Raw genomic sequence first — 26042 nt, 5'->3', positions numbered from 1 at the left:
GACAGAACCTGTGTGTCAGTCCACTGCCCACCAACACTGTCAGGCTGATGCAGTGCAACCCATGAATTTTAAATTTAAATGTCTTTGTTACTTGAATGCTCACAATTTATTTGGCAACACAGGAGTCGAATATATTGAAGATTTTAGTGACTCATATGCTTGTGTGGGGTTTGTTTTTTCTGGGATTTTATGTAGTTTGGAATTTAAAACAGCAAGTGACTGGAATTCCATGTGAAATCATGATGTTAGTTCTCCACTCAGATCTTGTTCTGTTTGAAATGAAATTCAAATTTCATTTGAATTTAAGTTCAGAAGGTAAACATTCAAAGAGGACAGCATTTGAGCTTCCATTTAGCATGGAATTATGTAGCTGCCAGGAGTGTAAGGCAACAAAGAGTCAAGGTCGGTATGTTAACAAGGCCAGCTGTAATGTGGCTCTAAATTTCCTCCTGTTTAAAGAGAAGAGAAAATGCTCTCAATGGAAAAATAATGGGAGAAATAGTGAGATTATCTTCCTCATGTATCATTTAAAACATTAATAGAAAGGTAAGAGCTATGGCAAAATACAGTTACTTCTACATATATTGTCATAGGAAATAAAATTCTTGTGAAAGTAAAGGAACATTTAGGGGAAATAGAAACATTCTTCTACATAGTCCATAATAACATTTTAAAAGATCCACGCCTTCTACCAAATTGTCCCAATTTGCAATTGATTGTACTTTGTAGGATTTTGTGTGGTTTTTTTTAGCAGAGTGGATAATTTTAACTAGGGAACAGATTTGTTCAGATTTCATGCATTGTAAACAAAGCAAATTCTCTAAAGTTTTTACTTCAGAGAGCAAAATCATCTCTTCAGAAGGCAGTGTTGTTCTTGTACAGTTTTGTATCTTTTGAAAATTAGTGGATTCCTTCACTAGGAAGTATTAAGTATTTCAGGAAAGAAGATACTGACATCCTTTTTGATGGCAGATTTTATAATCTGAGAGGTCTGGGATAGCAGAATATAGTTCTCATATTACAGTTTGCAACTGATGCATGTTTGATGATAAAGTGTAATTAGCTAATGGATCCCATTATTTCTGAGGCTTGCTTTTCACGGATTGTATTCATCCAGGCAGCAGCTGAAGAGTTTTCTAAACTCAATTAGTGCAAGAATGCTGTGGCCAATGGAAAAATGTTTGATGCATGCCAGAAAACAAATCTTCCCAGCTCTTGGAAATATGTTCTGAAAACAAATATGGATCACAAAAGATTTTCATAGCAATACTTTTTTCCTAAAATATATTTAAAATCTAAAGCAAAATTTTTGGTTTAATTATTCTTCTCAAATGAAGCTCTGTAGCATAAGCTTTGGAACATAAGGATGTGGGTTATCCTGATTGGTGTGAATACTGTCTCCCATTTGCAGGTTAAAAACGTTAATGTTGCATTGAGATTGAGAACATGAGATGATTTGTAATGTAGAAATTGATAGTGATAGGCTTATTCACACTGAAATGCAATGCATGTAAATAATTAGCAATACAATAGTTTACTTAGGACCAAGCTTAGCATTGCTGCTTGGGAAAAAACACAATTAGTGATTGTCTTAACTTTCATTTTGAATGAATAGGCTAGGTCTTTCAGTACAATAAACAGCAGAAATACAAAGCCCATCTTGTCTGAACATACAGATAAAGATTAAGGCTCATTGTTTCAACTCTGTTACCTGAATGGTTGCTGAAATCTGAAAAAAGTTGTAACTTAAATTTGCAACATGAATCCTATTTACAGTGGCTGGAAGTTTGTGTAAACAGTTTACCTACTAACTTTCCAGATGGAAAGTTATGGCTCATTTTAGAATCTGTCTATATGATAGAGACTAAAATTGAATGATCTAGGATTTAGACTTGGAATATACCGCTGATCTCTCTTGCAGCATAAAAGGCTTTAGTGAAATCTATGACAGCAAATTAGAATTAAAACTCTTCTCTGCATTCACAGAAGCTGCTTTTAAGTATGAGTGCGTGAGCTCACACACACTTTTGTATGTCAACAGGAATCAAAGCTGCAAGAAGCTGACCTGGCAACAGCCCAGTACCCCCAAGCTACACTAATAAGCAAAGAAGTAAATAGAATCACGTACATGAAACAATTTATTTTTTTAGAACAGAACAGCATCTCCAAGCTTCCTGCTGTATTTTGCTGCCCCTGGAGGCTGCTTCTCAGTTTAGTTCCCATTTTTAGAAACTAAACACAGCAGGGTCCAGTGGGATCCAGCTGCCCTCTCAACTCTTCTGCAGAAAGAGAAGTCCTGCGTCTCAACTTCTGCAGGGCTATTTGGATCCTTTCTACTTTCTTATATTAAAGAAATATGAGGAAGAATGACTGTAGAAATAGACACCTACTTCACACCTAAAATACAAGCTTGTTGCTCCAGTTGGCTTAATTATGTTCAGATTGCAAATACAGTTCTGCACTCCATGATCCATAGGTCTATACTTCTCTTTAAATCACACATTTGATCTAATACATGCAGAAAGTTGCTGACTTCTAGTAGATAAAAAAGTGCAATCATTGTTATCGACTACAGAAGAAGCCTTAAATATGCACACATTTACTTTGCTGAAACATCACTCATGGTTTAGAGCAGAAAGAGATAGGCTTCTGTGAAGTTATATTAATATCTACTGAGGTAATTTCTATTTCTGATTTTGAATGTTTGTTGTTTCAAGTGAAACATTTTCCATTGCCTGTGGTAAGAGAGCAGATTAGGCAGAAGTATCAGAGCTCGTGAACTGTTGTGTACTTACTGACCTACCAGAGAGCTGAGACATTTTCTTCAGAAACTGGAGTAGTTGAACTCTAAAGGAGAATGAACCCTTTTGGCAAGTCTTTCTAAGGGCTCTGGATGGAAAATCTTGTGTTTATGAAACAGAGAGAGCAGGCAGAAACGTAGTGACTGTTCAGCTTGTAGAATTAAGGGAAAATAATAGCGCATTTTATTCACACGGAGCCGAACACAGCTAGTTTATCTGGACGCTGTGTGCTGTCAGGAATCATGGAATTGTCAAACACAGCAGAGTACCTGTCTGGCGTGGGATTGACAAGGTAGTTGTCAATTACCAGCTGTAGCTCTTGAACTGAAACAATCCTCAGTGCCTTGTTACATGTTAATAGTTGATGCATTTTAAAGTAATCTATCCATTCTCACCTAGTTCTTTGTTCAGAGACCCAAGAGCAGTCGTAGAGTCTTGTATCTCCTGGTTCTTCTGTAGTTCATTCCTCCACTGTTCCCAAGAGAATCTAGCCCATAATATCTACACACTAGGAGATCTACACAGTTCACAGAAACACAAACACATGCACTATTACAACACACGTATTAAAGTGACATTTTTTTACAAGATCAAAAACAGATAGAAAAAATGAGGGGCTGTGGGAAAGCTTTTACCGAATAAAAATGTCTGTGGAGGCTTGCTCATATGTGGGCCTGTGAATAACACTCAGGAGACTATAAACTTTAGACAAGCCAGATGGTTAGACAGCAAACCAGATGCTTTTATTTATGAAGACAAAGTTCACATTTTGTAAGGTACTTTGTTCTTCTAGAGAAGGTTTCACACACAAAGTAAAATAATTATATATATGTCCTGTAATGATTGACTGGAACATTCATACAGATAAAGTCTCATCCAGTAGTCCATCGTTCTTTCAGTACCTGAAGAAATTACCTGAATTTGTGTCAGGAGAGGTTTAGGTTGGATATTAGAAGAAGGTTTTTCACCCAGAGGGTGGCTGGGCACTGGAACAGACTGCCCAGGGAAGTGGCAGAGTCACCTGCAGGTGTTTAGAAGAGGTGTTTAGAAGATGTGGTACTTAGGAAATGTTTTAGTGTTGGGTTTGGCAGTATTGGGTTTATAGTTGGACTCGATGATCTTAAAGGTCCTTTCTGACACAGATGATTCTGTGATTTTATGGTTGGTGCCTCTAGTTTTACACATTAAAGACTCAGTTGATGCTGGCTTGCAAAGTCTTGTCAAATGAAGGAGTTTGGAGTAAGGTAAGTACAGAAATACAAGCATTGGTGATTTTATACAACGCAAAAATCAGTGGTTAGATTGGAAATTAATGCCAGATTTCAAAAATGTTTAAAATATATATGAGATGTAGATGCCTAAATCTCAAAGGAATACAAAACCTCTGCCTTTAGGTAACTTAGGCGCCTGAGTTCTGTTTGCAGAATGACATAGATTTATAGTTTAGATCGAACTGAAAGTTAAGCTTTTTAAAGTTCCTCTACCTTTTGTAATTATGACTTCTGTTCATTATAATTGGAAATCTTTGGTACATTTATTTTCCGTCTAGCATGCTGTCTGTATCAAGGGGAGTAAACCTTTCTGTTCTACCCATTCCATTATTTTGAGGGGTTTGAAAGGAAACAGATCAAGGATCTCACAGACACGCCAGGGTTGTGCTTGGGACAAATACATCAGGGTGTAAAGGGTTTAAAAAGTGTATTCCATTGGATTTAAAGATGCTCTGAACTGTTATTCTTAGTTATTCTTATATAAGCACTTTTCCTTTTTTTTCTCTTTTTTTTTTTTAAGATTGGGGTTTAAAGCTCTTCAAGTCTGTTTATTATGCATTCTGGACTCAGTGGCTAGTTGTTTATTTTAAGAGTTAAAATATTTTGAAAGAAGGTCCCATGTAATCTCTACCATGTAATTCCATTCCATGGTCAGCAGCATTTTAAATAGGTAAACCAAAACCATACATTTTCACAAGCTTCTGTTGTCCCAAATGATGTTTAATGGTAATTATGTTTTTGCCTCTTTATATCAAGCTGATATAAATACTTTTTTATCCATAGACAGCACTCAGTTTCAGATCTGTTGATGTTCAGTTTGACTATACTTGGTGTTTATATCTTTTTCACTAAAATCATAGAAAACTTGAAATTTTCTGTATTGTATTAATTTTTGAAATGTCATTCATACAGTTCGTATGTAACAGAAATAATATTAATATTGCTTTAATAAAATACTAAAATGTGATACAGCAATTTATGATTTTGAACAAAATATTCTGCAGTTAGTTGTATGTCATGATCTTGCAAGATATTTGTCTTTCAACAGCTTAAAAGGCAAACCATCATTTGTGCAAAAAGAAAAAGAGACCATCTCTGTGTGATCTCAAGCTGTGCACACATGAATTTGCTCTATGCAGTGATCAAATCCTCCGAATATAAAGACTTAAACAAACTAACCTATAGTTGTGATTGAACATGCACAGAGTCCTTGCCTTCAGCATCAGGAGCTGCAGTTTTAATTTAACAATTTAATTCAGTGCCTTTATTGATTGCTCACAATGAGGCCATTTGGAAACCGTAGCAACAGAAACCTTCCTTTATATAGAGCAATGTCAATGCAGGCTTGCCTGCTTAGAGGTTGAAAAGCACATTTTATCTAAATTCTTCATGTTCCTGTTAATGTCTGCGAGTTTGGATTTCAAATTTGTTGGCATATGTCCCTGAGTTATGATGTGACAACTGTTCAATAGGTAGATGTGGTCCAAACAGCATAACACTACTCTAAAGAATGTATGCAGTTATTATTTCCCAAATGTCCAGAAGAAACAACTACTTTATGGGATGTTCTGAGAATGAAAAATTAATATTGAAATGCATTTTCTTTCAGCTGTTCCTGCATTAACTCTCCATAAGAAAGGCTGGGCAGAGGGTTTCACTCGAGCTATACTATAAGGAGCAATTGATGATTTCACATGTGACTCTTGCATAACCATCTAGTGATCAGAGCTTCAGTTGTTCTAATCTGATCTAGATTTGAAATCAGTTCACATAAAGTGACCTTTGCAGCTTCTGTCATCTGTTTGGAGTCCTGTAGAATGCTTTCTACTGAAGGCTTCCTCAAACACAACTGAAAACTGTAGTCAGTGATCTATTTAATCATATTCCACTCCACATATGTATTCCTTCCATCTCTTCCCTCCTTGCTAATTCTCTCCGAACCCTTTTTCCCTTTGCCTCTCTTTGTTTTGTCAGAGGGTTGTGACAAGCAGCCTGGAACAGACTCAGTGCTGATGTGTGTGGGTGGCAGGAGATGGGGAGGGGGAAGCTGGCTAGTGTGCAGCCCAATGTAGCTGTGATTGTCCTTGTGGTATGGAGAGCGGGAGCACCCTGGGCTGGCACTAATGCCAGCTGCCATGGGGGTGAATGCTAATGCTTCTGTGGCTTTTCCCTCACCACCGAGCAAGACCTGCACCTCAACTATAGGGGAAAAGCTACAGTGAAGTGTGTTTGCACTAACTCAAATCTGTCGCTACTTACCTGTACTAAAGAACAACTAGAAATCAGCTGATTTGTACTACTGTCATGGACTCAAAAATAATGCTTGAAAAAATACTGCTACAAACTTCAACATGAATGCTAAAAGCAATGGTTTTCAATGTGACTTTGTCAGGGAGCAGGAGGACTGGGGTAGCTCCTTGAGGTGGGAAGAGTCAGGAGCTGAGCATGACCCCAGCACAGGCAGTGCCTCACCAAACGGGCACCATCCTATGGCATCTGAGCTGGGGGTTGGTGGTGGTGTCCATTTCACAATTTTATATTATTTTAGTTTTCCAAGCATGGCTCACTTTCTATTTTGTCTGTTTCTGAAAATCCTGCAAGCCCTGCACAACACCCACTTACCAAAAGAAATACTGGCTTGAACTGTTGACAGTTTAATATAAAAGTATTGTGGATTGATTAACTCTTTTGAGCTACAGCCCTTTTGAACTGTTCTATGGCTCCTTCAGTAGCCATAGCTGGCAGTTTGAGCAGCACTGCTCTAGCCAATAGTTTATATTGTCAGCAAACTGCTTTGTTAATAAAAAAAAATAAGTAAGCAGGCATCTTTCTTGAACATGAAACCACTTTTACTGGCATTAAGATAACTGAAAAATTTATTTGTAGTGAAATTGTCTCTAGAGGCCTCCACTACCCTGAAGTGTTTGTTGTCCTCTCCTTAGGCACGTGCATCCGGCGTCACCCACAACCAAGAGACTTGAAAAGAAACAGGAACCCGCCAGTGGTGGGTGGGGACAAAAGCTGTGGGGCTGCCAAAGGGAGCTGGTAAAGCACAAGCAAACAATGAGAAGCAGAGCTGGTCTGAGCTCTCACCTACAGCCATCTTCACTGACTTCCACTCCCCATGAGAGTTTAGATTCCTCAGTTACCGAATTGTCATAGACGCTTATGTGCATTTTTTTTTCCTTTTCCTGTGCTTCGTTCACAGTAGGTTATTTCTGCTGCCCTGGGAGAGTGGAAGGAAGCTCCAGCTGTTTTTTTCCCGTCCATCTTACAGCCCCAACAGAACCCTGGCTGTGCCAGCTTGATTTGCACGCTGGAGGCTCCCACTGCCATCCTGTAAAGAGATACAGGGGATTTAGGGTTCTTGCTTGTAACTCGCTCCACAACACTGAAATATGTGCTTTCTTGTACAATCTATACCCACTTCTGTATTTAGGATACTTTAGCCCACGTATTGAATGTTTGTCTCACACACACACACAAATATGTGTGTCTTGGTTTCGACACAGTTATGATCCAGCTTCACTGGTTTGCTTAATCTGCTTTGTGGCACTTCAGCAACACAGAGCAACTGTAAAGCCTGCTTAATTGAGCAATTAAACTTTATGACCACTCTGAATCCCTGAAGCAGTAAAAAGCAGATGGAGTGCACTGGGAAATCTTGCCCATCATTTGGGAAAAGTAAGGGAGCACAAACCTCCTCAAACCAGCCCTCAACCCCTGCAGAGGCACTGAGCATCACCTCAGGTCCGGCGGGGTGCGCTGGCAGCAGGGTGTCCAGAGGACAGGCGTGCGCAGAGATTAGGCAGAGTTTACCTTTGCAAAAATGCAGGCATAGCCCCTTCTCTAAAATGTGTTTTTCATTGTCTGTAATGGAAGTCCACTAAAGATAATGATGCTTAAGATGTAAAAATTGCACCCTGATCTCATCAAACCCTTAGAGTATGCATGAACACAGAAGACCTGAAATTTGTGGTGATGTTTATAGGATCAAATCTTACTTTTCAGGAGCACTGCTGATGAAAAAATTTTGTCTTTCATTCTAGTGACCCATCTAGAAGAATAACTACTGCTAGCATTCTCATCACTAGTCTGTTAGTCTTTCTTGGCGAATGCTGCAGTCATTATTTTCTATACAAAAACAACAGCAGTCCAAGCACAGGAGGCAGGACCAGGAGCATTGCTGATCCCAGTATGTGCTCTGAGTCTACTCCTGACTCACTGGCTGACCTTGAAACAAAGTCCTAGATCTGACCCCTACCTCCTTTGGCAAAGCTGAGGTCTGGGCTTGAAGCTTGCATTTTAGACCTACCCCTTCAAATGTTTTCTCTAACTGTGTGGTTGAAACAGTTCTTCCAGAGGCAGGGTGTTAAATATTCCAGGAAGGGGTTAAGTGGGTCTGGCTGTTTGATTCCCTCAGGAAATGGGAGCTACATTCTAGAGAAAGAAGGAACGTGGGCTGTGCATGACTCTGAACTTCTCACAGAAAGGCTCAAGATGAAATACATAGAGATTGTAACTGGAATATGACACTATTGCTAATATGTTTGTCAGCAAAAATCATCTCTAGGATGGAGAGCTTTTTATTCTTAAGCAGGAAGATTTAGTTTAAGATTATGTAAGTAAAGCACCCACACAAAACCTGCTATTTGTTTTTCTCATTCCATTCACATTAAAAAATATTCTATTATAAAAGACTTGCTTTGCACTTACTCTGAGTGCAAGTAGCTGGAAATGTCCCTTTTTAAATTTTGTGGCTGCTTAGTTACCACAGCCTCTTGCTATCCAAATAGACTCACTCTGTCAGGGCTGCGAGATGGGGAGAGATAAACACAAGGAGCAGTTGTGGCTTCCTGCCACCAGCCCTGCTCAGACAGCAAGAAAGCAATAGCAGATGAACCGTTGCTGCGGCAGCAGTGGGAAGTTGTGGCCTCAGAGGAATAGGGGAGAAAAAAATCCAACCAAATATCCTGAGATCAGGATAAATTATGTTAAATAATGTGCTCTCTTCTAGTCCTACTTCACTTAGTCAATAGTTTTAAGGCAGCCGTTACTGTGCCAGGAAATAGTCCATGTAGATAGGCTTAGAAAGTATTGGGTTTGAGCTATTGCAGTGGGATATTCTATATGCAAGGCTTACTATGGTGGCAGCCAAATTAAAAGTGATGTGGTATAGTCATTTATCAGCTGTAATTGTTGCATGAGTTTTGCCTAAATGTTATTGTCAGGTGTTGAGTTTTGTTACCTGACCATGTCTTTTCCTTGTTTGTTCAGTTTTGGAAACTGTAAGTAGAAAGAAACAAAGAAAATTAGCTGATGGGAGAGAAAATGAGAGAAATGGGGAAAAATCCCATACAATAAAGTTGAAGGCCAAGAGCTCCAAAAAGTGGCAAGATCCAAAACATGAACAACTCTCAAGCAAGCCAGCCTTTCCATTCCCTCTGGTGGGATGTGGAACAGGCAGTTTTCCCCTCAGAAACTGCAGGACTCGTTTTCTGCTCTTGTGGGGCTTTGTAACAGGAGTTTAATCAGACACACTTTTGCAGAGGGGGGAATAACAGCAGTTGTTTGTTGTTTCTCTAACTTGCAGCAGGGTTGCATGGTGTGCAGCTAACTGCTGCTAGCAGGAGCTAAGCCCAGCCGTGTTTCACACCAAAGGAAGGTTACACAATGCTGTGGGTGGCAGAGTGTTTCTGGGAGGCCCACTTTGCTGCAGACTTTGCTTGCATCACTTCCTGAAATAGAGATTGACTGATGTGATATAGTCTTACTTTTATTCTTTTGGGGTTTTTTTCTGAAACTACTCTTTATACTTGCATGCTGTTTGCAGAGTTGCCTTTTGAAGAGAAGATCATAAAGGCTCAAATCAAGGTGCACTCCTTGATTTGATTTGAACATGAGATCTCCCTGATTCCTCCATTTGTTTTTCTCTGTTCTTCTGGCATCTCAGAATGGGAACTCTGCCAAAGCACTGAATAAAAAGGGAATTATATTCTCTGCAACATTTGTCATAATTTTAATTCACTTTACTTTGGGCTGTCCTCAACTTATGCTTTCTTAATGTGCTACAGATTTCAGAGTTGACAGTGGGTAACTGTGAGGAGCCAAGAGCTGGTCAACATGCAGCTAGGGTTTTAACTCTCAGGAAAGTGTAGGAGGTAGTTTAGAATTTAAATTGTTTTGCTGGGTTTTTTTTCCATGGGAAAAAGATACCTCTTCTCTGTCCCTTGTGCATGGGAGAAATGTGAAAGAAGGGAGGTCTGGCAATTTCCTGCTTAGCAAACCCATGACAGCCACTTGCAGTGTCCTACCCTTTAGCCTACTATTTACCAGTCTCTGTGTATTTTTGATGAAATTATTAATAGAAGTGAATTTAAACATTATATATTGCACACTCAAATTCAATCTCTACCAGGACTAGAGAGGAATGCAACTCAAGGAAATAGTGTGTTTAATTTGTTTGATGTTTCTGCATAACATTATTTAATCAAAAGCCATTTGTTTCATCAAATTAATCTTGATTATGTTTTTCACTAATAATGTGGTCTAGGCAATAAGTTCAGCTTTGAGAATTACAACTAATTTTTTCTTGTGCTACAACAAAAAATGTATGGGATGACAAAATAGGCATAGTTCATCACTCAAAATAGCTCATCAGCTGTGTGGTATCAGTGCTCTTAACCATAATGAAAATAAAAAGACGCTCTTTTCGTAATGGTTTCAATCAATATATTTTACTTCTTATTTTTAACTCATGTACAGCTAATGAAACATCTCAAAGTGGTATTTCCAACAATGGGAAACAACAACAAAAAAATAGCAATTAACTCTTCCTCCCATATAAACTGCACTTGGATTGTCCTGTTTAATAGGCAGCATTGGACCTATATTCCATGATTTTATCTTACCTATTTTTCTTATCTCTTTTGAACTTTTAAGTCCAAAGTCTTCAGTTCAATTAATTCTGCATTTAAAAAAAGGAATTAATATATTTGTTTTCAGTTTGTTCTCTACTAATTTCATTAATTCATCACACTTATTGTAAGAAATAATTCTATTCACCTTTTTAATCCCAACCAAGGGTTTATTTTGTAGGTCGCCAGCATATCTTCTTCAAATGCATCTTTCAAATGTGAAAAAATTTGATCCCTATGGTGTTACTACACAGGAGCTGGCCAGTATCCGTTGCTTACTTCTAGAATATTCTACCACTGCTTACAGTATTCACATTTGGATTGCAGTGGCACTGTCATACATTTTTATTTAATTTAGCTTTTGATCATTGCAGACATTTCTAGATGAATATCTGCTAGGTATTTTTTAAATTACCTTTAGAGATACATGCATCTCCCTGTGTCCTAAAGTGGACATCTCTCTTCCAAACATAGGTTTGTATTGCACACTGATGCCCAGGTCCCAAATCTTACACTGCCTGCTCTGAGTATGAATTCAGAGGATGGAATAGTGACCTTCAGTTTAGGCAGCAAAAACCCGTTTGAACCAAGTTAACCTGCTCTGAGTCTTGTGGTCTTCTGCTTAACAGTGTGTCATTTTCACAAAGGCTGTGAGACATTGGAAAATATAGCTGGTAGGCTATGATACGTATTAATTAAAATTATAACTTTAAAATTAATTATTATGGCCTCTTATACCACCTTTGAGGCATAATATTTAAATGCTTAGTTTCACATAGTGAAAATTCCAGGTCCATAACAAGGCTTCCTAAGCTGCATTCTGTTGTTTAATGCTTGTGGTCCTCATTGACCCCTACTGGACTTAGTGCCTATAAAATGAAACTAAATGAGCAGCACCTGGGAAGGTCAAAGAATGACTCTTTGAAAACCCTTTTTCAAATATGCCAAGAAGCAGAGAGAAGTTGCTGCAGCACTAGCAGAGGAATTTGTAAGAGGTAAGGAAGACTGGCTGTAGCCATATTAGGGCTGTGGAAAAGACATGATTTTCCTCTTCAGTATATTTTGTATCTGAAAGTTCTTTGTTCAATGTTTTATCTTCTTCTGCAGATTAGGTACCTGCTTACACTGAAAAAGCATTTTGTTCCTACCTTAGCTCTTTGTCTATCGTGCACAATAACTGCTGGTGAAGATAAACATAGATTTCTTGCTGCTGTGCTCTGTAATTGTTGATGAAATCTTTCTTATTCCAATTAAAATGAAAAATCATGGGGCCATGGCAAATTTCCCATGCTTTAATAGAGCCTTGCTGAGACAGTTGTGTTTGGTTTGTTGTGTTGTGCAGGGGCTGGTTACTCAATACCTCTCAGTTTAAGTGAAAGCTCCTTTTGTCCGGGAACAAGAGCTGCTGGAATGCCAACACCCGGCACTGTCGTGTCCCACAGGAATAGGTGCCAGGCTGCTCAGCCCCCAGCTTTAAATCAAGACCTGGTTTCAGCTCTGCTTTAAGTCAAGAACCTGTTGAAATAAGCACACCTCTCTGACATGCTTCATCGCTCTGTGATTTCTGAACAAAACCCTTATCAACCTGTCACTTTGTCTTTTAAAAATGCTGTGTCTCTTTCCAATAATGGAAAAATAGTTTTGTACAGCATCCCAGGAACATAATCTGTCTTATCTTTGATGAGAATGGTGCAAGTTTCATCTGCAAAGTGCTCCCAAAAATAAACAAGCAAAAATCTGAAAATATTTACTGCACATCCTCCCACTGCGCATCTACAGATGCAAACAGTTTATGGCATATTAGAAACAACTTTCGCTTCCACTTGCTGTTGTGATGTCAAATATCTTCCTTTCATAAAAATACTGATGTCATTTCTTTTTCATCCAATTAGTCATTATGAAAAGTGTGCTTTTGCACTTAAAAATATTCACCCAAATTTTGCTGTTCTGGAGATGTCAGTCCATGTTTTGATTGTAATTCTTTTTCTGCCAAGAAAATGAAGACCAGGAGATAAAACTACTACTTTGTCTTCTCTTTTAAATATTTTTTGTGGTTTTCTACCTTGCCCATGAAGAGAGAACAATAATTTAGACATACTATCCACTATTTCCTGGATTGTATTTCATCTTTCCCTAGATTTGAACTATGCTTGTACAGGTTTGTTTACACCTATAGTTCAGTATTTTGTTGACTATCATAATTTTTTATTTGTTTGTTAAGCTTTTAAAGTAGTATGGATTACTGAAGAAGGCAGTGAAGCTAAATAAAGCTAATGCTAAAGCACTATTATTTGTGGTTTAGAGGGATATTTTAGGTAGTGTACATTTTGCAAAATCCCTGCACGTGAGGCTTTTTAAGAACATTCTCTGCTTCTTATAAAACAAATAAAATAGGACATGGGAATCTTAAGCATAATAATGTTATGGTTATAAACAATTAAAAATATTCCCTACTGTTTTGGTTATTGAGTTTTTACTTAGAACATTGAACATCTCATTTTGTTCCATACTTGCAGTTGTAGCTAAAATCCACCAATGAGTACAAAAAATTCTCTCTTGATTTCATTGCAGTAAGGATGAGATCCTTTAGTATTAAATTATTCTGCAGTTTTGGACAGAATCAAAATGTATCCACAAACTGCTTTAAAAGCTGTCTGCAGTTTTCATGTTTCCAACAGGTTGCTCAATTACACTGCAAGGCCTGAGAGTTGTGTTTACCTTTATCTGAGTATATGGTATCAGAGGTAAATTATATTTTTAAAAAATAAAATAAATTTTTTCTAACCTCTTCACATGCTAACATATCAGTGAGGAACAGTTTCAGCAAAAAAAAAAAACACAACAGATTTGAAGGTTTTAATATTTCTGAATGCTTTTACATTTCTGCATTCAGAGGACAGGAGTGGTAATTAAGTACTTTAACTACTTGGGAAAATAATACACAGGAATTAACTGTTCAACAACTTTAGAGATCATGCTGAGGACAGCCTGGGCTAGTTCTGAAGTTTTGGAGTTCCCTATTTTCTGTAAAGAGAAAGAGTGTGAGGCTGTAGATAACTCAAAATAAGCAAATTTCACCAGCCTCAAATGGTGATAGGTAAAGTCAGAGGGAAACAAATGAGTTGTGAGACCAGAGGATGGGAGTCCAAGCTACTGCTGTGGAAGGCTCTGTTACCCACCTGGGTTCAGAATGAGAGCACTAAAAACCCGGCATGGCTGCAACAGCAAGGGAGACAAACGCTCCTGTTTGGAGGAGCAGCAGAAAGGCTGTGCCTGTAAGGAGTAACAGGAAATCCTTCTGTAATTGCACTAATGGTAAGAGGAAGGCTGAGAAAGCTTTGGTCTGCTGCGTTGAGGGGAGGAAAGATCTAAACAGACCATGCTGAAAAGGTTAAACTGTTTAATGCCTTTTTGCTGGAGAAGTCCCTGCAGAGGACATATGTTACCATTTGCCTGGCACAAATCACCCAAGTGACAGAGGACTAGGGTAAAGAAAGCACAAGCACTTAAGAAAATAAGATTTGCAAATCAGCTAGTGAGAATGTCTCCCAATAAATTTCTTTAGATACAATAAACCTAGATCTGCTATGGGGGATTACCTCATTTAAATGTAGCCAACTAAAAGTTTGGCACCCATTGCAAACCATTTTCTTTATTTTAAGGGTCCCTGACCCCTTCCCAATGCTCCCCCTGTGCTGCTCACAAGCCAGGATGCTGTTTCAACCCCCTGGGACTACCAGTTCCTGCTCCTGTGACACTGCAGCCGGTCTCCAGGTCCAGCCCTGCCCTGCAGGAATACTTAAGATTAAAAATATATTACCATGTGGTCTCACTCTCTTTTCAGTAAATATGTGTAAATAAGGAAGGGAAATATCCACTGACCCCTGTAACAATGCAGATTAAATCTGTTCTCTTGCATGCTCCTTTCCAAAATGTATGTATCTGCCACCTGTTCCCTCTACCTCCTGACTTCCATGCAAAATTACTTTGTTTTTCTAGCATGTCATTTCAATAAACATATTTGCTCTGCACATATCTGCAATGCTTGTAGAGCTCTTAGAAACTGCAAGTATTCTGCACATGACAGGTTACATAAGGTGGCTTGGTGAAAGAGAAATATGGTTAGTAAGTGCTTAACATAACCCTTTCATCTCTCTTCTTACCAGCAACTTGTCTCTCTGCAGTTTTCTTTTACAGGGTGATTTGTAAGGTCCTTTTGAGTAGCTTACATTTTATCTCTGGTTGAACATGAAATAACTCCACACACTGTACTGGAGGGAACATGTTGTTCTAATATCACAGGCACAGCTGTTTGGGCAGAGGAGACTATTAACAACGAGGCATCCTGATAAACTAAGTAGACACCTGCAAAAAAAGTTGCTCCCTCATTAGAGATATTCTATCTTGCAGCACAGCTCTGTTTGGGAACCCATTTGGCTAGTGAAATATGAAATGAAAGGACAAACACGCAGATGATCCTTTTTAATCAGTTTAATTAAAAAGGAAGGTTAGTACTTACTTTCACTTCCTTTCCTTTTAATCAAGCAAGAAGTATAATGTAATTTGTGTACCGCAGGCAGCCAAAATAGTAGGAAAAGCTCTGCTTCACAGTTTTATCAGCTTAATCTTTTTTCTTCTGAATGTCATTTGGCATTTGCACTCAGAACTCATATGGACAAAAATCTTTAGAAAAATATCCACTGCCAGATCTGCTGGCTGTGTCCTAGTTAAACTCTTCACTTTTAGCTTTGTATTGCCAATAAAAGTTACCCAAACAAGACTATTCATTGGTGGAAAGCTTGATTACAGATGTGCCAATTGCTGTGACAGTAAAGACAGAACTGTAATTTTTGGGGTTTTTTAAATAGAAAAGTACCAATCCCTCATCAAATGCTGTTCTTGCTTAGCAAAGGTGACTGCAGTGGCAACTGTCATTAGAAGAACCTCTGCAATCTCAATTTTCTGTTAGCCCCATGGCAGGGAAGAAGCTACTAGTACCAGTTCAGCTGCTTCCCAAGTTCTCTGAGTCTGCAGCTGAGTAAGAAGCACAAGCTGGAAGCATAGAGGATATTTATATTCCTTTAGCTGTTCTGAAAGGACTTCTCTTGCTTCCTTACCACGCTCCTTTCATATGATTTTTGACTGGCAGTCTTTCTCAATCCAGCTTGTTGCTGCTTAAAATGTGTCTTTTCTAGATCCTCCTGCCCTCAAAAGAACTCCAAACAGTTAGCATTTTACTAACTTCTTCAAGCGTTTTTAAAAGTTACTTAATACAGACAGACCTTCTCATTTAGGTAAATTTGAATCCCAAATGAAAATTAATGTGACAGTCTGTTTGCCTTTGAAACTGTCTCCGGCATGATGAATAGACAGCTCTAAGAAAGGGAGAGAGAATAAATGAGAAAATGTGGCTACTTTACATCTTTGTTTACTAAGAGAAGAAAGAGAAAATTGGAAATTGCTAAAAGGAGAAATATGCTGTCTATAAGAAAACAGAATGGAACTGGAAGAAACCCCCATGTGCAGCTGTGCTACTGGTATAGTTGCCCTACAAGGCCAATAGAGATGAGGTCCTTCCAGGCAAAACATGTGGAAACCAAGAGATGGAGCTGAACAGGAGGAATATCTCTGTGCAGCAAATAGCGGGTGGCAGCCTTTTAGGGATAAGACCGGCAAAGAGCAGGACCAAACCAGATGATATCGAATTGCCTTAATTTTTAAGCAATTAATTATATATTGGGGTAGTTTTCTCCGTGGGTCCAGAAATTGTATGTGCTCCTATGAACTAAAAATTGCACGTTTAATGAAGTCTCAATGTGGCTTGCATAGCACCTTAAAGGAACAAAGTCTATGTACAAAAGAACTCTCAGAGAGCCAAGGTTTTCCATGAGGAAAAAGGAGCTTTGCCTGCTACATTACTTAAATACTGAATCATTTCCAGTATCATATGCCAGGTAATCATTCCAGTGCATGTAAGTTGTACCAGTATGATCTGATATATCAAGAGGCAAGCAGGTTACATCAATGTCTTGATCTTATCAGAACACAAACCCCGTGTCTCTTTTTTTTGTGTTCAGTGCATCATTTCCCGAAGTACTTTTCATGTGTTTCCTTCCCAGATGAATTTTTATATTCATTGCCTACTTAATCCTCGATGCAATTATCCTGCATGTCCCAGCATAATTCCTTTAGTTCACTACCTGCTGCCTGAGCATAAACCCAGAATTTGTTTAGCTGTTGTTCTAATAGCCTGAAGGCTATTTCAGTCACAGAGAGACTATTTTAGTTGTCTAACTTGGGAGCCTGATGCTATTTGAGTAGCTCTGGAGTATCTAAACCACCCATCCGAGCTGATAACACAAAATCTGTGGGAGACCTACACTGTTTTCAAGTGGCAAGTAGAAAGATGCAGGACCTTTAGTTCATGTGAAATGATGTTCATAAATATATTATTGTGCTGGGGAACATAAACCAATATTCTCATGACTGTTAACTTTTCCTGGTGCTGCATATCTCTTCTTGCAGTCTGTTCTATGAAAAGCAATTAACGAGTAATTATGTTCTATCTCATCTCAAGTTCATATAAAGGAAACTCAAACACAGGAAGCTAGAATAATGTTCAGAATCACACTATTACAGTGATATTTAGACTTTAATTCATCTGCCAAGTTAGACATATGCATCATTCAGTTTCTAAGCTTGGTTTTCAGTAGCCATAGAAACTGCAGAAGAATGAAAATAGCATGACTTATTTCTTCTTTAGTTAACTGATCTTTAAAAGAATTCCTGAATCTGCAGTGCTGTATTATATTTAATCACAATTTTGTCCAATCTAATTTTATGTCAAAAACTGTATCTAACTTAAAAACATTATCAGGTACCTCATATTTTAGCATCTGGTATTAAAACTTCAGGAAAGGTTCAGTGAGGTACAATTACTTTGTTTTATTACACTAAAACCCAAAAATTTCTTCCCTTGGTGACAGTCCAGTCTGTAAGTAGATATTTTCCTATACTGTATTCCTACTTTTTAGTTCTGCCATTTCTCACAGCTTGCTACATACCCTGCTTGGCTCCTGCTGAGAATGATGTTTGCAGGAGGAAACAGATGGTGAAGTACTGATGCTAGAAAAATACTTAGCTCGTCTGAGCTGTTCCTGTGGCCACTGAGGCTTATGGAAGTACTAGAACATATATAAAACCATATGTAGTCTTCAAGCATGGCATTTTTGCAAATGCTGATCATTGCAAAAATACGTTATAATCACAGACTAAGCTGAGTTGGAAGAGACCCACAAGGATCATGGAGTCCAGCTCCTGGCCCTGCACAGGACCATCTGCAAGAGTCACACCGTGTGCCCGACAGTATTGTCCAAACTTTTCTTGAACTCAGTCAGGCTGTGACCACTTCCCTGGGGAGTCTGCTCCAGTGCCCAGCCACCCTCTGGGTGAAGAACCTTTCTCCCCTGACACAACTTCAGGGTCCTGTTACCGATACCTTTTTTTTTTTTTTTCTGTTAAGCTTCCTAGATGTACTTGAAAATGTGGTCAGTATTTTTAGGAACAAACTTCTTTCAAAATCATAACTAAGTCATTACTCATTTAGGGCTTTGGGATGCCAATTGCCATATCCCATTACTCCTGGATTTAAAAATTTTAATAATATTTTTTTTAATGGTATATTAATCATACATATTCAAGTATGTTATCTTAAATAATTTAAATAAGTTTTAAATTAAATGTGGATGTAAGTACCAAGGCTAAAAACCTCATTTAAAAAATATATTTATATTATATTTATAAATATATAAATATTTTGTATAAATTTATAAATCTAGTTTTGAAAATTACCTTTTATATATTTGCTGGTTTGCGATGCCTCCACTTTTTGAAAGCCACATTACAAAGTCCTGTTCCGATCCAGGAGCCTGATGTGAAACTCAAGATTTGCCATGCACAACACTCAGCACAGGTGTAGCTGAGCTCCCCCCCTGTGCCCAGGCTGGTTTTGAGGCCCTGCCCTGCCTGATGCCAGGGTGCAGCCTGGCCCTGCTTGTGACCTATGGGCTAGAGCTATTCAATCTGGTGGCCTTTGCAGATTTGCTCGTGGGTCCCAGCGGTGCAGAAGGACAGAGCAGTGCCACAGCTCTCCTTGACACAGGATAACCTTCCTTCTCTGACACACCTCCCTGCACACACAGCATGTAGCCAGACAGAAGAACAACCGTGTGACAAACGGGATGAGCCAGGCTGAGCCTGAGCAGTCCTTGCTCCGGGGACAGCGGGAGCCTCAGGAGCAGTGCCTGTGGTGCCACCCGTGCACACCCAGCTTTCCTGCAGGTGAGCCCCTGGAGCCTGCACACTTCTAGCCCACAAGTCTGAGCCTGTTTTAACTAACTTGTGTGTGTGCAAGAGTATAACAGTATGGCCTCATGATCAGCCATACCATGATCCATCCAGACCCCATTGTCTCACTTTGTGTCAACCATCCAGTGGCATGCTCAGTGATAGGTTCTTGTCTCAATTTTCCTCATTAATCCATCTCCAGAAGCATTTTTCCTCTAGGTTTTTGTGAGGTTTGCAGCTTTCCAGCAACTTTAGCTTTTCTGTGCACCAAGCCTTTAAAATTTTTGCAAATTAAAAAAAAAAAAATTTCTTATTCTTCAACTGAAGCCTGTCCCAAGTTGTTTCCAGCTCAAAAGCTGATTAGTATAATTTAACATTTAAGTTCTTCTTCTTGGGAAATACAGTATTCAAAAGATGTTCCTTAAACTGAAATGATGAACTTCCAACAATTTACGTTTTAGAAAAAGTCTCTTGCATCCAGTAGTCTTTTGGATCTCCTCTTATTGTGACTTTCTGAAAACTCAGTATAAATCCAGTAGCACATTTATATGGTATTAAATTTCTGTGGTATAAATGGCACTAAATCCGTTTCCTTTTATCCGTGTAGCAAACAGAGAGGACTCCATGTCAGATAAATTAATTTATTTAAGAAATATGTGAACACCAACATCATGCATCAGCTCAAAAAATAGTGATAGGCAGTGTAGTGCCTTGCCAAGTGAAGGTATTCTGAGAGTCTGAAACAGAGTCCAACAGGGTCCAAACATAGTGCATCTCATTTATTCAGTTTTCCAGACTGATATTTCCTTTAATTTTCTCTTTGAATCTTCATCAGTTTGAGTCTCTTCTTTCTCTGAATCCATATAACATTGTCCCAGCTTCTATATGACTTGTTTTGTTTTGTTTTGTTTTGTTTTACATAGAGATGTGAGTGGGGACACCAAATTTTATCTCAATAACTTAGTCACAGCATTAAAAAAAAGGAAAGCATACCTTCATTGGAGGCTTTACTTACTTTACATTTACATTTACTTACTTTACATTTACATTGGAGGCATTGCTTTACTGTAGAGTGTTAGTTCACTGGAGAGTTTTCATTTTTAAACAACCGATACTTTATTTGAGTAATTCATGGAAGTATCCAGCTGCATGAGCACCCTGCTCACCTGGCCTTGTGAGTTTCTTGCTGCTATAATGTGATCAGTTTTATTTCTGAAGAGACTTCTTTGACACTTGTTTTCCCATTTTTTCCTCCAAAAAATCCCAGTATGCTAAATAACAGGAATAGAAGTCGCATGCAAATGTGATGAAGGAAAAAGCACTTGATGTAAAGCAACAAGAACATTCACTCCAATTGTTTTGTTTTTGGGGTTTTTTTTGGGATGTGCAAATAAAGAAGTGCACACTTTACAGTGAGACATGTACACAGCTTGGCAGAGGTTGTACAGCTGAAATTATACTATTCTCAGGCTATGAAGAAGAGTTCTAAACAAATCTCTTAAAAGTTCTCTTTGCACCTTTTTGTATCAACATCAGTTTCCAGGACTACGTTTAAGAAAGCTATTGTATTAACATTTTTGCCAGTATTTACTGTGATACTTAATTCTATCATATAGTCTGTTTTCCAACACATATAGTGTTTTCCAACTCTTCTTTTTTAATTATTATTATTTTCTGAGAATATAATTATTCTGGCCTCCATAAAAGGATTCCACAATTTTCCTTGTTTAATGGGAATGATGAAATGTTGGAAGTATTTGAAGCCCAAGAAGCTCCTGAAAAGATTTATAGAAGTTAATGCTAAAACTGTCCAGCCCTGGAGAGTTGCCACTTGGAAGGGCCCTGCTTAGACTTTAAACTTCATTTGTCAGCATCATGTCTTTAAAAAGTAATATTCAGCACTCCAGTTGTCTCCCCAAAACTGTTACACCACTGCATCAGTAAACCAGGGAAGACCTGCATGAGTCCAGGATGCCAGAGGAATTTGTCACTCAGATATTCCAAAGAACAATGATAACCTCCCATGCTATGAGCATCTTCTGACACTCCCTTGCTGTGTGTTACTGGCATGAGGCAGTCAGTGAGCAAGGGCTTTGTTGTTCCTTTATTCCCCAATAATACTTGCTACTAAAATAGCCTTTTTGACACTGCTGGCATCTACACTAGCCTTTAAACTCTTTGCTATACTCCAGCCCCAACAGGGTTCCACAACCAAGAGAAAGTAAAGTTGGACTAAAGCAAATTTTGCGTAGCCTGGGTGCCGCACTGGGCGCTCCCTTCACCATTCCGATGCTCTGAGCTTGCTTTTGTGCTGGAAAGTTTATGTAGAAATAGCAAGAATGTATTTTTACATAGTGAGTTTGTATTATTTTCTTTTTACCCCAGTTGTGAGCCTAGTGGACACAGCATCTGTTAAATACTGTCATTTATTACACATAGCCTATAGTATTTTTGGTGTAAGCTGCAGGTCGCTGGGTGAATTAAGAGGTTACTAATTTTCTTCCTGTAAAGAGACAACTGAATTTCTTCAGCTGAAAAGCACTACTGGTCAGCTGTCACTGGAGCAACATACTGCTTTTTAAGAAATTCTTGGCTAATGTACTCATCTGTTTTGTGAGGAAAAACATCTGCATGTTTTGCCATGCACAAAGCCTTACGCTCAACGACACATAACTTGATGTATAACTTTCTAGTACGCTTAGAAGGGCTTCTAAGACAACCAGCCTTTGACTTTGGCAGCATAAGCCATCTACTCTAGACTGATGCATGGTCTAAAATAAATCATACCTGTGTCACAAGCTAAATATCTGGAGTCTGTTTCTCTCTTAGTAAAAACAAAATCTATTCTAGATGTGAATTGCTAAGTTTTTAGCAGCAAGTAAAAGCTGTAACCACTCTTAATTTAACTGCCTCTGGGTATTGACCAAATCATTTTACATAAAGAAAGAAATTAATGCCTTACTTACTTGTAAGCTGAGATTTCTCTCATTTGAATTCTTAATACAGCATTTTAGACCTTCCCTAAAAAATACTGATGGAATAAAATCTTGATCCCAGTTAATGTAACGGCAATCCTCCTACTGATATTTCGGGAGCAGAGACTTAACTCATAGCCTGAAAGCTGATAGTGACTTTAACTGCCTGGGCTGAAACCTGAGATCCAGAAGGAAGGGCACACATTAAATAGATAATTAGTTTATTGCTAGCCTGCATGCCAACAAGCAAGTAATAATGCATGTTTGTATCATTTCCAATGACACAAGGAACACAACTACTACCTACAAGTAATACAAGATGCAGCAAATATTTGTCCCACCCAATTGTTTCTATCTTCAGAAAGATAGCCTGTATTCTGAAATATTTCATTGACTTGCTTAACCAAGATCATAGTCACTGTTTTTAAGAAAAATAATTCCTTAGATTATACCAGCAGATAGTGCCCTTCATATTTAATGTGCAGAATTTTAAGCCACACAAAAATAAGTAGGAATTTTCATTTTGTTTACTATACACACACACACTACTTAAAAAGAATTGCCTGAATTAGTGAATACTTGCAGATTACTCCTTGAGTGCAAATTATATAATTGATCAGTTACCAGCTAATAATTAAATGAAAGACAAACCAAGATATTTCTGAACAGTTTTAAAATCAACTGTAAATATATTGGGAAACATTCCACTATATTTTTGAATATTACATGTGTCCTTCTGATGGTATGGTCTTTCAAAGCAGCAAGGAAACAAATAATTTCAGGAGTTTTCCCAGATTCCCAAGTGCAATAAGCAACAAAAAAAGTAGATAGCCAGACACCTACAAGCGCTTAGAGATGAAATTACCTGCAGAGAACTTCAAGGGGAGAGCCTGTGTTGTAGGAAGGCAGAGCTTGGACGCAGCACAGCCAGGCAAGTCGTGTGCATCTGATTTGCCAGCTCAGTGTCCTGCTAAATGAGGTTGTTAAGAAGGAGAGTTCAATTTTAGAAGCAGGGACTCCTCTTGTGCTGATGTGCAGCATGCGGTACACGAAGCAGGGCAGTCACAGGAATGTTTCCAGGGTCCATTAGTTTCTTCACCAGACGAGCTTGGCAAAAGGAGCTCACAAACACACAAAACAGAGGCATTGCCTTGTTGTAGAGAAGATCTCTGCTCTGAAGCTAAGAAAAGTGAAGTCTTCGGGGATATTTCCATCCAGAAAGCAGGGTCCAAGGAAGAGTTAGGCCTGTAGATTTTTCCGGTGAGACATCAGCTCATCTCACATTAACATTTTTCTCCCCAAGTGCTCTGTTCCTATGAATAAGTCATATTTTACTTGGGAGAAGCCTTTCTCAGTCACTGCTCTTACCTCCAGGGCCCGGCTGATGAAGAACAGTCTCTGGCAGACATCAGATCCAGTCAGACCTGCTGCAGAATGGTGGCTGAGTGCCAGAGGAGCCAGGGCCAGGGGTGGGAGAATGCTTGTCTTCACCAGGAGAGGGAAAGAAGGAAGGATGGAAGGTAAAGGGTGTGGGACAGGCTGGCAAGGCATCGCAGGGGTGGTTTATCTCTCACTGGTATAGAAATAGCTGACTTTGTGTGCTGTGCTCCTCTCACACCGGGATAAGCAGGCAGTGGTCATCCTGAAAGAAAAAAAGAAGAAAAATGTCCAGATAGATGAACTGCACCAGAACAATTAACAATTCTGTTATAAATATACACTAGTCCTCAGCTGATAACCATAATAAAAAGGATAGTGAGTGTTTAGATAACCTTGGTCTCTTTCTTCAACATTACACTATACATGAGGTTTTCACAGAAAGAAGCTTTTCAAGTAGATCAACACTTCCTTGTTTAATCTCAATATTAAAATTAGCTATAAGAATTTGAGTTATGTCAAAACTTACTCCAGCCTTGAATGAAAATGGAAAATTAAGTTTTACTGCTATTAGAACATCACAAGGAAAATGTCAGCCAAAGATGTTCAAAGATCTGTGGTCAAGAAAGATGTTTGAAAGGCAAGTCCCAGTAGGTGCTTTAATTAATGTCATATCTTGACCCATGGAAGGTAATAGTAAGATTGCCATTTGCTTGAGTGAAAAATATATTCCTCAATTTGCCATACAATTTCCTGGTCTAGGGATGGACCAAGATTTATGGGCTAAAGTTATTTAGTCTGGTTGCCTTAGCAGATTTGCATTCAGTAGGTCTTGTCCTGTTGCAGCAACTTTTCCTAAAGTGGCTTTACTGGGGGAAGCCACTTTAGGAAACTTCCGAATCTCCTACACCTCCTACTCCTCTCCTTACCTGCCACTACTCACTCCTCTCACCTCTTCACAGCTTCACAGCACATATTCCACATCTGTTCCCTGCAAAGACCCTTTCAAATAAATCTGGCATGTATTCAGCCCTGAATGCAAAGGCAGACCATTTGTTATTTGTTCACACTGGACAAAACATTTTATCTGAAATTACAAGTTTTCAAAAAAAAAAAACCAACAAATTTCCCCTGTAGCTACAGGAAACCGTCTCTGCACTTGCTTGTCTTCTCTAGGTCTGGAAGCTGATAAGCTAATCTTTCTGCTTTCAGAATCTACCACAACATGTATATGTGCTTTTCTGTTCACTTCCAAATGATCTCACTGTTTTCTTTCCACCTCATCATTAACCAGCAACTTCTAATCATTGTCTTTCTCTGAGCACACAAACACAGTAAATCAGTGGTTTAATGTCACAATGGAGCCTGCTGAAAGGATTACATAGAAAACAACTTATGCTGTGTTGCTTTTTACTTTAATTTTCCAATAACTTCCTCTTAAGGAAGATCTTATGTCCCTTGGTGTTCTGACACAAGCACACATAATGATGTATTACTATCTTTAGACTATTGTGGCTCAGCTACATGTTGCTTTAATGACACATGCGTAATTGCTCTCAGTCAGATCACAACCACTGCACTCCCAGAATTACTGCAAAGTCAATAGTTACTCACTTGAAACTGGAGAAGCAAAGTACATGCTCTGGGTATCAGGGATGGTGTGAATATAGGTATAGTTGAATGTAGGTCTTTGGGGCCGGGCAAGAGAGCACCGGGTGGGATTCTGTTTGGGCAACACACACAGAGTGCATTGATTTTCTAACTGGAAAAGAGTCTAAGATTGTGAACTAAGCTGTAAAAGAAAGAAAAAAGCTTTTTAAATATCCTTTACAATATTTAATTTACTCAAACAAATCAGTTAAATGGTATCATAGAGGCAAAATATCACCTTCATATTTAAGGTGAGATTCTCCAGCTTGCATTACAATAACGTTTGTGATTTCAAATGAATAGCTGGAGTCATAGGAAAAAAATGTGTCAGACAGAATTTATAGAATGTAAAGCAGATAAGACCTTTATGTTAGCTTTTAAGTAGAAACATGTGATTCCAGCAGTATTGTTGATGTTAACACAGTCAAGGTTATGAACAAAGGGTAGAATGAGTAAAATAGGTTTATGGTGTGAATCACACCACTGAGTTCACGTTAAAAGGAAGCAGAGATGATATATTTATTATCATAATGTGCACTTCATGACTCACCCAAACTCAAAAAAATAATGTGAATTATTGGGCAATGAAGATAGGTGTTAAGGAGGGAGGGACAATGGAAAATATTATTAAGCTTATAAAAACAACTTGACCTATTCATTAATTTGAAGCTAATATGTTGCTCTTCCAATTATCCTAAAAATAAA

The 26042-nt window shown here is 38.5% G+C and overlaps 1 long non-coding RNA gene across 1 annotated transcript; it reads right to left on the bottom strand.

The window, feature by feature from the left end:
• Positions 1 to 3522: 3522 nt before the first annotated feature.
• On the bottom strand, positions 3523 to 25447 carry LOC135300288 (uncharacterized). Its single transcript, XR_010362146.1, has 3 exons — positions 25302 to 25447; positions 23176 to 23952; positions 3523 to 7409 (listed from the first exon to the last, which is right to left on the bottom strand). It is a non-coding gene; the product is annotated as an uncharacterized LOC135300288 (long non-coding RNA).
• Between the last annotated feature and the right edge of the window lie 595 nt (positions 25448 to 26042).

The sequence above is a fragment of the Passer domesticus genome, chromosome 5, assembly GCF_036417665.1.
Source record: "Passer domesticus isolate bPasDom1 chromosome 5, bPasDom1.hap1, whole genome shotgun sequence".
Classification (NCBI taxonomy): domain Eukaryota; kingdom Metazoa; phylum Chordata; class Aves; order Passeriformes; family Passeridae; genus Passer; species Passer domesticus.
Note: the sequence above shows the minus strand (reverse complement) of the source record. Positions and strands in the feature narration are given on the sequence as shown.